This window comes from Ovis canadensis, chromosome 2 (assembly GCF_042477335.2).
Source record: "Ovis canadensis isolate MfBH-ARS-UI-01 breed Bighorn chromosome 2, ARS-UI_OviCan_v2, whole genome shotgun sequence".
Lineage (NCBI taxonomy): Eukaryota > Metazoa > Chordata > Mammalia > Artiodactyla > Bovidae > Ovis > Ovis canadensis.
The window spans coordinates 160,328,957-160,343,252 of record NC_091246.1 but is presented as its reverse complement, the minus strand read 5'-3'; positions in this window follow the sequence as shown (position 1 = coordinate 160,343,252).

Below are 14,296 nucleotides of genomic sequence, written 5' to 3'. Positions count from 1 at the left end.
ATGCAAAAAGGCAAAATGGTTGTCTGAGGAGGCTTTGCAAATAGCTGAGAAAAAAAGAGAAGCAAAAGGCAAAGGAGAAAAGGAAAGATATACCCATCTGAATGCAGAGTAACAAAGAATAGCAAGGAGAGATAAGAAAGCCTTCCTCAGTGAACAGTGCAAAGAAATAGAGGAAAACAACAGAATGGGAAAGACTAAAGATCTCTTCAATAAAATTAGAGATACCAAAGGAAATTTTCATGCAAAGATGGGCACAATTAAGGACAGAAATGATATGGACCTAACAGAGGCAGAAGATATTAAGAAAATATGGTAAGAATACACAGAACTATACAAAAAAAGATCTCCATGACCCAGATAACCACAAGGTGGTGATCACTCACATAGAGCCAGACACCCTGGAATGAGAGGTCAAGTGGGCCTTAGAAAGCATCACAATGAATGAAGCTAGTGGAGGTGATGGAATAACAATTGAGCTATTTCAAATCCTAAAAGATAATGCCATTAAAGTGGTGCACTCAATATGCCATAAAATTTGAAAAATTCAGCAGTGGCCACAGGACTGGAAATGGTCTGCTTTCTTTCCAATTCCAAAGAAAGGCAATGTCAAAGAATGTTCAAACAACTGCACAGCTGCACTCTTCTCACACACTAGTAAGGTAATGCTGAAAATGTTTCAATAATACATGAACCTGAACTTCCAGATGTTCAAGCTGGATTTAGAAAAGGCAGAGGAACCAGAGATCAAATTGCCAGCATCTGTCGGATCATCAAAAAAGCAAGCGAGTTCCAGAAAAACGTCTACTTCTGCTTTATTGACTATGCCAAAGCCTTTGACTGGATCACAGCAAACTGTGGAAAATCCTCAAAGAGATGGGAATACCAGACCACCTAGCCTGCCTCCTGAGAAATCTGTATGCCAGTCAAGAAACAACAGTTAGAACTGGACATGAAACAACAGACTGGTTCCAAATCAGGAAAGGAGTATGTCAAGGCTGTATATTGTCAGCCTCTTTATTTAACTTATATGCAGAATATATCATGCAAAATGCCTGGCTGGATGAAGCACAAGCTGGAATCAAGACTGTCAAGAGAAATATCAATAAGCTCAGATATGCAGATAACAGCACCCTATGGCAGAAAGCGAGGAAGAACTAAAGAGCCTCGTAATGAAAGTTAAAGAGGAGAGTAAAAAAGTTGTCTTAAAGCTCAACCTTCAGAAAACCAACATCAGGGCATCGGTCCCACCACTTCATGGCAAATAGATGGGGAAACGATGGAAACTGACAGACTTTATTTGGGGGGGCTCCAAAATCACTGCAGATGGTGAATGCAGCCAACAAATTTAAAAAAAAAAACTTGCTCCTTGGAAGGAAAATTATGACCAACCTAGATAGCATATTGAAAAGCAGAGACATTACTTTGTCAACAAAGGTCTGTCTACTCAAAGCTATGGTTTTTCCAGTAGTCATGTATGGATGTGAGAGTTGGACTATAAAGAAAGCTGAGTGCCAAAGAAATGATGCTTTTGACCTATGGTATGGAGAAGATTCTTGAGAGTCCCTTGGACTGCAAGGAGATTCAACCAGTCCTTCTAAAGGAAATCAGTCCTGAATTTTAACTGGAAGAACTGATACTGAAGCTGAAACTCCAATACTTCAGCCACCTGATGTGAAGAACTGACTCATTTGAAAAGACCCTGATGCTGGGAAAGATTGAAGGCAGGAGGAGAAGGTGACGACAGAGGATGAGGTGGTTGATGTCATGACCAACTTAATAACATGAGTTTGAGCAAGCTCTAGGAGTTGGTGATGGACAGGGAAGCCTGGTGTGCCGCCATCCATCGGGTCACAAAAAGTCAGACATAACTGATCAACTGAATTGAACTGAGGATCGCATGCTTACCAAAGCAAACAAAATGCCATAAGCCCTTCAGCCTTTATAGAAGATGATTATGGTCAGACATCCAACAGGTTTGAGTTTAATTCCCAGCTCTTCCACGTAACAGCTCTGTGAATTGAGACAAATTATGAAGCTTCTCAGTCTCCACATTCAATCTGTATTTTAATAATAGTAGTACCTACCTCATAGAGTTATTTTAATGATTAAGTAAGACAACACATGCAAATGGTTAGCATAGTACCTGCACAAAGAAACACTCAAACTATTGGGTCTTATTGTTTATATACGGTGCTATACTGTGCTGAGTCACTCAGTCGTGTCTGACTCTTTGCGACCCCGTGGACTATAGCTCACCAGACTCCCCTGTCGTGGGGATTCTCCAGGCAAGAATACTGGAGTGGGTTGCCATTTCCTCCTCCAGGGAATCAATTGTCGATTTATTTCCATGCTAAAAAATAGCCTATTTTATACCCTACATTTTCATTCCAATTCCAAAGAAAGGCAATGCAAAAGAATGCTCAAACTACCGCACAATTGCACTCGTCTCACATGCCAGTAAAGTAATGCTCAAAGTTCTCCAAGCCAGGCTTCAGCAATACGTGAACCGTGAACTCCGTGATGTTCAAGCTGGTTTTAGAAAAGGCAGAGGAACCAGAGATCAAATTGCCAACATCCGCTGGATCGTGGAAAAAGCAAGAGAGTTCCAGAAAAACATCTATTTCTGCTTTATTGACTATGCCAAAGCCTTTGACTGTGTGGATCACAATAAACTGTGGAAAATTCTTCAAGAGATGGGAATACCAGACCACCTGACCTGCCTCTTAAGAAATCTGTATGCAGGTCAGAAAGCAACAGTTTGAACTGGACATGGAACAAGAGACTGGTTCCAAATAGGAAAAGGAGTACATCAAGGCTGTATATTGTAACCCTGCTTATTTAACTTCTATGCAGAGTACATCATGAGAAACTCCAGGCTGGAAGAAGCACAAGCTGAAATCAAGATTACCAGGAGAAATATCAAAAACCTCAGATATGCAGATGACACCACCCTTATGGCAGAAAGTGAAGAGGAGCTAAAAAGCCTCTTGATGAAAGTGAAAGAAGAGAGCGAAAAAGTTGGCTTAAAGCTCAACATTCAGAAAACTAAGATCATGGCAACTGGTACCATCACTTCATGGGAAATAGATGGGGAAACAGTGGAAACAGTGTCAGACTTTATTTTGGGGGGCTCCAAAATCACTGCAGATGGTGACTGCAGCCATGAAATTAAAAGACGCTTACTCCTTGGAAGGAAAGTTATGACCAACCTAGATAGTATATTCAAAAGCAGAGACATTACTTTGCCAACTAAGGTCTGTCTAGTCAAGGCTATGGTTTTTCCAGTGGTCATGTATGGATGTGAGAGTTGGACTGTGAAGAAAGCTGAGTGCCGAAGAAATGATACCTTTGAACTGTGGTGTTGGAGAAGACTCTTGAGAGTCCCTTGGACTGCAAGGACATCCAACCAGTCCAGTCCATCCTAAAGGAGATCAGTCCCGGGGGTTCATTGGAAGGACTGATGCTAAAGCTGAGACTCCAATACTTTGGCCACCTCATGGGAAGAGTTGAGTCTCTTGAGTTTCCAAGACTCATTGGAAAAGACCCTGATGCTGGGAGGGATTGGGGGCAGGAGAAGGGGATGACAGAAGATAAGATCGCTGGATGCATCACTGGATGACTCGATGGACATGAGTTTGAGTGAACTCTGGGAGGTGGTGATGGACGGGGGGCCTGGCATGCTGTGATTCTTGGAGTTGCAAAGAGTCAGACACGACTGAGTGACTGAATTGACTGAAGTGATAAAGAGAATATTAGATGGAATGACCATTCTTAGTGGATAAAGGGGAACTCTCAAGTTGGATGGTGAAGAGATTGGTAAGACCTTATATTTACCACCAGAGAAGGCAATGGCACCCCACTCCAGTACTCTTGCCTGGAAAATTACATAGATGATGGAGCCTGGTAGTCTGTAGTCCATGGGGTCGCAAAGAGTCAGACACGACTGAGCAACTTCACTTTCACTTTTCACTTTCATGCACTGGAGAAGGAAATGGCAACCCACTCCAGTGTTCTTGCCTGGAGATTCCCAGGGATGGGGGAGCCTGGTGGGCTGCCATTTATGGGGTCGCACAGAGTCGGACACGACTGAAGTGACTTAGCAGGAGCAGCAGCAGCATATTTACCACATCTTATATTAATCATCCAAAAAAGATAGAAAACACACATTCATTAAATCTGCAGATGGTACTAAATATAGCTCGCTGTTAACTTTTGATAGAGGACAACGTTTGTGTAAAAAGGACCGTTTCAGTTAGAAAGAAGGTCATAAAGTGCCTGAGATATGACTCCCAAACAATCCATATTTATCAGGCTATTAGCATCACACAATGTTAAAACCAACTACATTTTATTTTCTTCTTCTTCTCCTTCTGCTTTTTCCTCCTTTCAATTTTTCCTTACAGAATGCTCATTAGGTACAGATTTGAAAATATACATAATTAAAAAGAACAAAAATGAATAGCTCTTATTAACATTTTGTTCTGTATTTCCAAGTATATAACACAGTCACTATCATGTTTGCAAATGGATTGGTTTCTCTAATTTTTAATTTTTAATAGCATTCTATTTCTCCATTTTCAGTAATCTGTGGCTTCCTGCTGCTTCACCTGATCAAGCACAGGCTCTTTCAAGGAAGCCACTCATCATGGACGCTCACAATTTCTTATTCTGGTTATGTCCATACAGTTCTCAGTAGCTGGATGAACTCTGAGAAAAGTCAGGCAGGTGGATCAGAGAGAGCACAAAGGAGTTAACCAGTAGAAGCAAGGTGACTACATTTTCAGTTCTGTTGTTTAATCTGTAAATGTGCCTGCTAAGTGACTTCAGGTGTGTCCAACTCTTTGCAACCCCATGGGCTATAACCCCAGCTTCTCTGTCAATGGGGATTCTCCAGGCAAGAATACTGGAGTGGGCTGCTATTTCTTACTCTGGGGGATCTTCCCAGGAATCAAACCTGCTTTGGCAAGTAGGTTATTTACCAGTAGTGTCACCTGGGAAGCCCAAAATACATATTACATATTAAAATAGCCAGAGAACTCAATCACATTTGAGTTCATGCATGAACTTTATAAGAAAGAACAAGTATTTTGATCTTATTTCACCATTTAAAAATGTTTCATTTTTATTTTAAAATTATGGTAAAATATATATAAACATTTTTATTATTTTGGCCATTTTCACGTGTACAGCTCAGTGCTTTTCAGTACATTTACACTGCTGTGCATCCATTACCATCATCCATCCCTGAAACTCAATTTATCCTGCAAATATAAAATACTTTTTGGTAATTCTCCATCCATCTTCCCTCCTATCCTTGGCCACCACCATTTCATTTTCTGTCTCTATGAATTTGACTACTTTAGGTACCTCATGTAAGTGGAATATACATTACTTGACCCTTTGTGACTAGCTTGTTTCATTTATCAGCATGTTTTCAAGTTTCATCCATGTTGTAGCATTTTTCAGAATATCCTTCATTTTGGAGGCTGAATTACATTCCTTTGTATGTATAGACCACGTTTTGTTTATCCATTCATCCATTCATGGGCATTTAAGTTGCTTTCACCTTTCAGCTATTGTGACTAATGCTGCTGTGAACCTGGGTCTAGTCCATGCTTTCAGTTCTTTTGAATATATATACCCAGAAGTGGAATTGCTGGATAACATGATAATTCTATTTTCAATTTTTGTTGGGTGGCTGTACCATTTTACAAAGTATATGTACCATTTTACATTCATGCTACCAGTGCTCAAGAGTTCCAATTTTCTTCTAACGCTTATTTTCTATTTTTATAATAACTATCTTAATGGGTAAAACTTTATTTCACTTACATTTGACTGCATTTTCATTGAGTTATAATTAGCACACATACTAACTACATTAGGTTTAGATGTACAACATAGCAATTTGATATATTTGTATATTATGAAATGATCAATGCAATAAAAAGTTACCATTCATCACCATACAAAGCTGTTGCAATACATAGAGACTATATTCTCTATGTTTATATTACATCCCCTGACTTACATATTTTAAGGTTGGAAGTTTGAACCTCTTAATTCGCTTTGCTTATTTTGTCCATTCCTCCATCACCTTTTGTCTGACAACCACCAGTTTTTGTTTCTATGATTCGATCTATGAGTCTGTTTCTCTTTTGTTTGTTCCTTTGTTGTGTGTTTTATTTATTTATTTTAATTGGAGGCTAATTACTTTACAATATTGTAGTGGGTTTTGCCATACATTGATATGAATCAGCCATGGGTGTACATGTGTTCTCCATCCTGAAACCCCCTCCCACCTCCTTCCTCATCCCATCCCTCAGGGTCATCCCAGTGCTCCAGCCCTGAGCACATTGTCTCATGCATCGAGCCTGGACTGGGGATCTGTTTCACATATGATAATATGCATGTTTCAATGTTATTCTCTCAAATCATCCCACCCTCACCTACTCCCACAGAGTCCAAAAGACTGTTCTATACATCTGTGTCTCCTTTGCTGTTTAGATACCACATATAAGTAAAGTCATGTAGTACTTGCTTTTCTCTGTCTAACTTATTTCAGTTAACATAATACCCTTTAGATGATGTTTTATCATCCCTCAAGTCTTTAACAGAAATTGCTGTATATGTAGGTATAGATTCAATGTGCCTGTGGGAGAGGTAAGCTCAGGGTCTTCCTATGCCCCCATCTTAGAGTTCTCTTGATGGTATTTTAAATTTAAAGTTGAAAAAGCATGATTATTAGACATGTTAGTTTTTGTTTCCATTTCAAGAAAGAACAACTGCTATTTATAAAATAATAATCTTATAGATTATTTTTGGAAAATGAAGTTCCTAATTACTATTCATTGCAAGAGAGAAGTAGATTTGCATTTCCCTGTGTGTATGTGTTGCTCAGTCATGCCCAACTCTTTATAACCTCATGGACTGCAGCCCATCAGATTCCTATGTCCATGGAGATTCTCCAGGCAAGAATACTGGAGTGGGTTGCCATACCCTACTCCAAGGGAACTTCCTACCCCAAGGATCGAACCCAGGTCTCCCACATTGCAGGCATATTCTTTACCATCCAAGCCACCAGGGAAGCCCATATTATGAAAAAAATTAAGAATTCTTCCTAATTCTTTATACTTTCCATTAAAATATTATATTGGATTTAGAAGAACACTAAATTTTTGCAAAGACAAAAAAAGAATTTGCAAAGGATAAAATATGTCAACCCACCATTGTTTCCATACTGACCTTGTGTTCTGTACTCTTGAGTTGACTAAAAATATCACAGCTACTTCTCTTAGTGATTAGAAACATGAAAATTTATAATTAAATAATTTAAATCTTTAAACAAAAAGAATTCACAGAAAAATTTAGGTACAGGAAGTGTTTTGTTTATTACGTGTCCTACTTTTATTCACTGCCAAACAGCAGCAAACAGAATGTAAGCAAAAGAAATAAATAATACACCAGAAAATAAAACAATAAGCTTGATGAAATCTATTTTGTTTCTCTCTATTATTACCTAACAATACAGAAGCACAATCATCTCCCAGTTACTTAAGCATCCCTTTCTTTTCAAGGCCGGTCATGATAAGCCTATATGCTATGCAGGTATTGACTGCATACTACTGAACAAAGGAGTAGAGAGAACATTAATCTGATACATTTACCTAATACTTATATCATTTAGATGTATATCAATTCTTAGGGAGAAGTAGTACAGTGTGACATTATTAGATTGCCAAACACATAAAATCTCTCACTTATTTCAGTGATTATAAGCCACTCCAAAAGACACCTGCAATTGCTGACAGCAGAGTACAAAGAAAAAGAGTAAGAGTCAAATAGGAAGCTTTAAATAGAACTATCCTTATCCATCAGACGCCAGATAGAATGAAAACCACAGTCACAGAAAACTAACCAAACTGATCACATGGATCAGAGCCTTGTCTAACTCAATGAGGCTATGAGCCATGCCGTGCAGGGCCACCCAAGACAGATAGGTCATGGTGGAGAGTTCTGAAAAAACGTGGTCTACTGAAGAAGGGAATGGCAAACCACTTTAGTATTCTTGCCTTGAGAACCCCATGAACAGTATGAAAAGGCAAAAAGATATGACACTGAAAGATGTATTCCCCAGGTCGGTACATGCCCAGTATGTTAATACAGAAGAGTGGAGAAATAATGCCAGAAAGAATGAAGAGATGGAGCCAAAGTGAAAACAATGCCCAGTTTTGGATGTGACTGGTGATGGAAGTAAATTTTAATGTTACATAGGAATCTGGAATGTTATGTCTATGAATTAACGTAAGATGGAAGTGGTCACACAGAAGATGGCAAGAGAGAACATCAACATTTTAGGAGTCAGTGAACTAAAAGGGACTGAAATAGGTGAATTTAACTCAGATGACCATTATATCTACTACTGTGGGCAAGAATCCCTGAGAAGAAATGGAATAGCCCTCATAGTCAACAAAAGAGTCTGAAATGCAGTACTTGGGTGCAATCTCAAAAGCAACAGAATGATCTCTGTTCATTTCCAAGGCAAACCATTCAACATCACAGTAATCCAAATCTATGCCCCAACACTAATGCTGAAAAAGCTGAGGTTGATGGTTCTATGATGACCTACAAGACTATGTAGAACTCACACCAGAAAGAGATGTAATTTTAATCACAGGGGACTGGAATGCAAAAGTAGGAAGTCAAGAGATACCTGGAGTAACATGCAAGCTTGGCCTTGGAGAACAAAATGAAGCAGGGCAAAGGCTAATAGAGTTTTGCCAAGAGAACACACTGGTCATAGCAAAGACCCTGCTCCAACAACACAAGAGAAGACTCTAAACATGGACATCACTGATGGTCAATATCGAAATCAGACTCATTACATTCTCTGCAGCCCAAGATAGAGAAACTCTATACAATCAGCAAAAACAAGACCAGGAGCTGACCAAGATCAGATCATAAACTCCTTATTGTAAAATTCAGATTCATTGAAAAAAATAGGGAAAACCACTAGACCATTCAGATATGACCTAATGCAAATCCCTTATGATTATACAGTGGAAGTGACAAACAGATTGAAGGGATTAAATCTGATAGAGAGTGCCTGAAGAACTATGGATGAAGGCTTGTGACATTGTACAGGAGGCAGTGATCAAGATCTTCCCCAAGAAAAAGAAATGCAAGAAAGCAAAATGGCTATCTGAGGAGGCCTTACAAATAGCTGTGAAAAGAAGAGAAGTGAAAGGCAAAGGAGAAAAGGAAAGATATACCTATTTGAATGCAGAGTTCCAAAGAATAGCAAGAAGAGATAAGAAAGCCTTTCTCAGTGGTCAGTGCAAAGAAATAGAGGAAAACAACAGAATGGGAAAGACTACAGATCTCTTCAAGAAAATTACAGACTCCAAGGGAATAGTTCATGTAAAGATGGGCACAATTAAGGACAGAAATGATATGGACCTAACAGAAGCAGAAGATATTAAGAAAGGTGGCAAGAATACACAGAAGAACTATACAAAAAAGTTCATCATGACACAGGTAATCATGAGGTCGTGATCACTCATGTAGAGCCAGACATCCTGGAATGCGAAGTCGGGGGGGCGGGGGGGGTTGCTTAGAGAGCATCAGAGTGAACCAAGCTAGTGGAGGTGATGGAATAACAGTTGCTGCTGGTGCTGCTGCTAAGTCGCTTCAGACGTGTCTGACTCTTGCAACCCCATAGATGGCAGCCCACCAGGCTCCACCGTCCCTGGGATTCTCCAGGCAAGAACACTGGAGTGGGTTGCCATTTCCTTCTCCAATGCATGAAAGTGAAAAATGAAAGTGAAGTTGTTCAGTCGTGTCCAACTCTTAATGACCCCCTGGACTGCATTCTACCAGGCTCCTCCATCCATGAGATTTTCCAGGCAAGTGTACTAGAGTGGGTTGCCATTGCCTTCTCCAAGGAATAACACTTGAGCTATTTCAAATCCTAAAAGATGATGCTGTTAAAGTGGTGCATTCAATATACCAGAAAATTTGTAAATCTCAGCAGTGGCCACAGGACTGGAAATGGTCAGTTTTCATTCCAATACCAAAGAAAGGCAATGCCAAAAATTAAAACAATTGCACAATTGCACTCATCTCACATGCTAGCAAAGTAACGCTGAAAATTCTCCAAGCAAGGCTTCACATGAACCGAGAACTTCCAGATGTTCAGGCAGGATTTTAAAAAGGCAGAGGAAACAGAGATCAAATTGCCAATATCCATAGGATAATGAAAAAAGCAAAACAATTCAAGAAAGACATCTACTTCTGCTTTATTGAAAACACCAAAGCTTTTGACTGTGTTGTGTTCAGTTCAGTTCAGTTGCTCAGTCATGTCCGACTCTTTGTGACCCCATGAACTGCAGCACGCCAGGCCTCCTTGTCCATCACTACCTCCTGGGGTTTACCCAAACTCATGCCCATTGAGCTGGTGATGCCATCCAACCACCTCATCCTCTGTCATCCCCTTCTACTTCCTGCCTTCAACCTTTCCCAGCATCAGGGTCTTTTCAAATGAGTAGCTCTTCACATCAGGTGGCCAAAGTATTGGAGTTTCAGCTTTAGCATCAGTCCTTCCAATGAACACCCAGGACTGTCTCCTTTAGGATGGATTCATTGGATCTCCTTGCAGTCCAAGGGACTCTCAACAGTTGAAAAGTATCAATTCTTCAGTACTCAGCTTTCTTTATAGTCCAACTTTCACATCCATACTGGAAAAACCATGGCCTTGATAGATGGACCTTTGGTGACAAAGTAATGTCTCTGCTTTTTAATATGCCGTCTAGGTTGGTCATAACTTTCCTTCCAAGGAGTAAGTGTATTTTAATTTCATGGCTGCAATCACCATCTGCAGTGATTTTGGAGCCCAGAAAAATAAAGTCTGTCACTGCTTCCACTGTTTCCCCATCTATTTCCCATGAAGTGATGGGACTGGATGCCGTGATCTTAGTTTTCTGAACATTGGACTTTAAGCCAAGGTTTTCCCTCTCCTCTTTCACTTTCATCAAGAGGCTTTTTAGTTCCTCTTCACTTTCTGCCATAAGGGTGGTGTCATCTGCGTATCTGAGATTATCGATATTTCTCTTGGCAATCTTGATTCCAGCTTGTAGTTCATCCAGCCCAGCGTTTCTCATGACATACTCTGCATATAAGTTACATAAGCAGGGTGACAATATACAGCCTTGACATACTCCTTTTCCTATTTGGAACCAGTCTCTTGTTCCATGTCCAGTTCTAACTGTTGCTTCCTGACCTGCATACAGATTTCTTAAGAGGTAGGTCAGGTGGTCTGGTATTCCCATCCCTTTCAGAATTTTCCACAGTTTATTGTGATCCACACAGTCAAAGGCTTTGGCATAGTCAATAAAGCAGAAATAGATGTTTTTCTGGAACTCTCTTGCTTTTTCCATGATCAAGCAGATGTTGGTAATTTGGTCTCTGGTTCCTCTGCTTTTTCTAAAACCAGCTTGAATACCTGGAAGTTCACAGTTCACGTACTGTTGAAGCCTGGCTTGGAGAATTTTGAGCATTACTTTACTAGCATGTGAGATGAGGGCAATTGTGTGGTAGTTTGAGCATTCTTTGGCATGGCCTTTCTTTGGGTTGGAGTGAAAATTCACCTTTCTCCAGTCCTGTGGCCACTGCTGAGTCTTCCAAATTTGCTGGCATATTGAGTGCAGCACTTTCACAGTGTCATCTTTCAGGATTTGAAATAGCTCAACTGGAATTCCATCACCTCCACTAGCTTGGTTCATAGTGATGCTTCCTAAGGCCCACTTGAGTTCACATTCCAGGATGTCAGGCTCTAGGTAAGTGATCACACCATTGTGATTGTCTGGGCCGTGAAGATCTTTTTTGTACAGTTCTTCTGTGTGCTCTTGCCACCTTTTCTTAATATCTTCTGCTTCTTTTAGGTTCATACCATTTCTGTCCTTTGCTGAGCCCATCTTTTCATAAAATGTTCCCTCGGTATCACTAATTATCTTGAAGAGATCTCTAGTCTTTCCCATTCAACTGTTTTCCTCTATTTCTTTGCATTGATTCCTGAAGAAGGCTTTCTTATCTCTCCTTGCTATTCTTTGGAACTCTGCATTCAAACTGATATATCTTTCCTTTTATCCTTTGCTTTTCACTTCTCTTCTTTTCACTGCTGTTTTTCACTCAGACAGCCATTTTGCTTTTTTTGCATTTCTTTTTCTTTGGGATGGTCTTAATCCATGTCATGAACCTTCATCCATAGTTCATCAGGCACTCTGTCTATCATATCTAGTCCCTTAAATCCATTTCACACTTCCACTGTATAATTGTAAGGGATTTGATTTAGGTCATACCTGAAGGGTCTAATGGTTTTCCCCACTTTCTTCAATTTAAGTCTGAATTTGAAAATAAGGAGTTCATGATCTGAGTCACAGTCCGCTCCCAGTCTTGTTTTTGCTGACTGTATAAAGTGTCTCCATCTTTGGCTACAAAGCATCTAATCAATCTGATTTCGGTGTTGACCATCTGGTGATATCCATGTGTAGAGTCTTCTCTTGTGTTGTTGGAGGAGGCTGTTTGCTGTACGAGTGAATTCTCTTGGCAAAACTCAATTAACCTTTGCCCTGCTTCATTCTGTACTTCAAGGCCAAATTAGCCTGTCACTCCAGGAGTTTCTTGATTCCTACTTTTGCATTCCACACCCCTATAATGAAAAGGGCATCTCTTTTGGTTGTTAGTTCTAAAAAGGTCTTGCAGGTCTTCATAGAACCATTCAACTTCAGCTTCTTCAGCATTACTGCTCTGGGCATAGACTTGGATTACCATGATATTGAATGGGTTGCCTTGGAAATTAGCAGAGTTCATTCTGTTGTTTTTGAAATTGCATCCAAATACTGCATTTCCGACTCTTTTGTTGACTATGATGGCTACTCCATTACTTCTAACGGATTCCTGCCCACACTAGTAGATATAATGGTCTACCATCAATATAGATATTGACCGTGTGAATCACAGCAAACTGTGGTAAATTCTTAAAGAGATGGGAATAACATTTCACCTTGCCTGCCTCCTGAGAAATCTGTATGCCAGTCAAGAAGCAACAGTTAGAGCTGGATATCGAACAACAAATTCTTTCCAAATTGAAAGAGGAGTAAGTCAAGGCTGTATGTTGTCACCTTTCTTATTTAATTTATATGCAGAATATATCATGCAAAATCCTGAGTTGGATGAAACACAAGCCGGAATTGAGATTGCCAGGAGAAATATCAATAACCTCAGATACGCAGATGACACCACCCTTATGGCAGAAAGCAAAGAAGAACTAAAGAGCCTCTTAATGAAATTGAAAGAGGAGAGTGAAAAGCTGGCTTAAACCTCAACATTCAAGAAAACTAAGATCATGGCTTCTGGTCCTGTCACTTCATGACATGTAGATGGGAAAACAATGGAAACAGTGAGAGAGTTTATTTTGAGGGGGCTCCAAAATCACTGCAAATGGTGGCTGCAGCCATGAAATTAAAAAACACTTGTTCTTTGGAAGAAAAGTTGTGACAAATCTAGACACTACTTTGCCAACAAAGGTCTGTATAGTCAAAGCTATGGTTTTTCCAATAGTCATGTATGGATGTGAAAATTGGGCCATACAGAAAGCTAAGCACTGAAGAATTGATGCTTTTGAACTGTGGTGTTGGAGAAGACTCTTGAGAGTCCTTTGGACTGCAAGGAGATCAAATCAGTCAATCCTAAAGGAAATCAGTCCTGAATATTCATTGGAAAGACTGACGCTGAAGCTGAAGCTCCAGTGCTTTGGCTGACAGATGCAAAATGATTCACTTGAAAAGACCCTGATTTTGGGACAGATTGAAGGAAGGAGGAAAGGGAGATGACAGAGGATGAGATGGATGGATGTCATCACTGACTTGATGAACATGAGTTTAAGCAAGCTCTGGGAGTTGGTGATGGATGGAGAAGCCTGGTGTACTGCAGTCCATGGGGTTGCAGAGTCAGGCAGGACTTATTGACTGAACCGAACTGAACTGATAGTCAATGAACACATCAGTAAAGTGAAAGTATCTAATTCTCCAGTTGCTGCCACGATTAAGGAGATTTTAAGATCTTGACTTTTGCTTCTTAATGAAAATTGATGTTTGGCTTACTTTACTTAAGTTACTGGTCTTAATTCTAAGCTTTCAAGTCTAGGGTAAAACTACAGTCTCCTTTCTGCAGTGGAACCAACATATGTGGCGCATGTGGGATTTGTGAATAATGCACTTTGTTGGGCCAACAGCCTCAA